A 2,621-nucleotide genomic window follows, 5' to 3' on the forward strand; every position below is an offset into this window, starting at 1 on the left:
TTAAGTGCATTTTGAGGTCAATCTTTTGAGGGTCATAACTTGGAGCTCATGGGGGTTATTGATGAAATATCAAATGCTATAGGATGGACATGCTGAGACCTATGATAACCTATCTCATTTTTAAGAGATCACATTCCTTTTGGATTCAACACAACAATCTCGCTCAATCCCAAAACTTCCAATGTGCCTTAGTTCATAGGTGCAATACTGCATAGCTTTGAAACTGCTAATATTGGCATCAAATCATCAATACCATTAGCTTTGGATGGGCAGGTAAACCCTAGTGATACCCTTTTTTTGGCCACATAGAACCTCCAACATTTTTTGGCAAACCCATACCGAAGAGTCCTAAGGTGCTCTAAGTGCGTTTTGAGGTCGATCTTTTGAGGGTTGTAGCTCAGAGCTCGTGGGGGTTATCAATGAAATGTCAAATGCTATAGGGCACTCATTTCAAGGCCTACAATAACCTATCTTATTTTTTAGAGATCAAATTATGTTTAGATTTGGCATACCAATCTTGGTCAATGCTAAAACTTGCAGTGTGCCTCAGTTCATTGGTGCATCACTGATTTACATTGAAATCACTAATCTTGACATCAAATTATTAGTGCCATTAGCTCTAGATGCATGGGTGAACCCTAGTGACACTCTTGTTCTAGTTGTGGAGAGCATCCATGATTTACGACCACCCTGTACCGAAGAGTCTCCAAGGTGCTCTAAGTATGTTTGAGCGGGTGAACCATAGTGATGTCTTAAGGGATTGCATGGATAATTTCAAATTAAACATATATGATATCATTTCAAATTAAACAATGCATTGAAATTTGATAATAAGGGTTGTTAAAATATTATTCACAAATTATTGCATTTGAATCGAATATAACACACATGATCAAAATGAATGATATTCCATAAACATGAACAATACACATGATCCACAATAAATTGAACAATACTATACTAAATTAATATGTATATCATTGTGCACATAAATGAAAAAATATATATATCAAAATACATGTATCCATAGACAAACTACACAAATATATATCAAAGTTCATGTATCCATAGATAAATTACACAAATATATATCAAAATACATAGATCCATATACAAAATGTGGCTGATCATGCCATCAGAATGGGTATAATATCAATATTTCTATACAGAATGTGGCATATGCCATATCAAAATATCTCATGATGTATCCTATGAAAACTATACTATCCTATGCTGCTAGTGGATGATCAAAATGTAGCCTCTTTGCTACACTAGGTGGATCGGATGCCTCCTACATAAACAAAAAAGGAAAACCCAAAGTTAGACTACTAAATTTATATGATTCTATGTATCTAACCTTGAATTACTCAAATTCATAATGGTCCTTTTTTTAATGAAGATTTATAATATTAAAATTTCATCATAAATACCTCTCTCGTTGACCTCCTGCACTGGTCATAAGTCCTCTCACACTCGACAATGTTTGAACCTCATTGATTATGGCTTGTATATGTTCAAGTATATTTATTAGATGAATCAACAACTTAAACTATAACATTGTAAATTATAGAATACTAAATTTATAACATATAATCAAGAATTCAAACTACAACTTACTTCTACTAACTCCTCCTATGGATATAATGGCTGCATAAGCAAAGATACAAAACTTTGACATCTAGCCTCCTATGCACTAGGTGTTTCTTATGAGATACAAAATATTAGTTATTAATATCATGGAAATCAGTTTTGAATTTATTTATGATAATAAGGAAAATAAAAAATAAATGATACTTATACATACAATGGGGTTCTCACTATGAATTGAAATGCCAAAGGGTCTATGACACTGAATCTACCTAGACTCATCACAATTAGCCACACCCTATATAATAAAGAATATAATTAAATTTCATTACCACAAAAATTTTACAAGAATGCATTGCTATTTAATCATTTGACAAGCACCTAATTACCTTTCCCTTGTCAATGGGTTGTGCCTCACCCCCCTCACTTTGCCCCCCACTGACAGGTGATAGCTACAAGAGAAAAGAAAGATTAAAAACCATATATTCTCAAATATCATATAGAAAAAAAATGAGAACACAACATTATGCATCATAGATATCTTAAGACCAAATGAAATAGCCGAGAGTGTCACAACATGAACATGTTTGAGCTCCTCCTTAGTCATCAACTAAACATGAATGAAGATCACATACATTTATAAGTTAGTACAAGTTAAAATTTCTCTATTACAAAGATTAACTTTAAATCACATATGCTATAACAAAAAAATGTATACACATATCGACATAGTAGGATGACATGCCTTTGCATGCCCCTCCTCTCTCATGTCGAGGTGTGTAGTCTCAGTAAGCATGTCTAGCATATCGTCCTCCTTGAATACAAACTAATACTTAGTAAGATCATCTGTGGGACCCAAACAAATATTCTTGCACATTATATAAGTATGGGGTGCACAAATATGTGATGAGCTCATCAATGATGAACTCACGCCAACGTCATCAACACAAGGAGGAAACATTGATCTAGCTTGGGATATCAATAGGATACTAAATCTATGAATAGCTCTAATAGCCTGAGAGCTAGCCTCTACA

Source organism: Cupressus sempervirens, chromosome 9, assembly GCF_028749045.1.
Source record: "Cupressus sempervirens isolate cs-2001-9-10 chromosome 9, ASM2874904v1, whole genome shotgun sequence".
Lineage (NCBI taxonomy): Eukaryota > Viridiplantae > Streptophyta > Pinopsida > Cupressales > Cupressaceae > Cupressus > Cupressus sempervirens.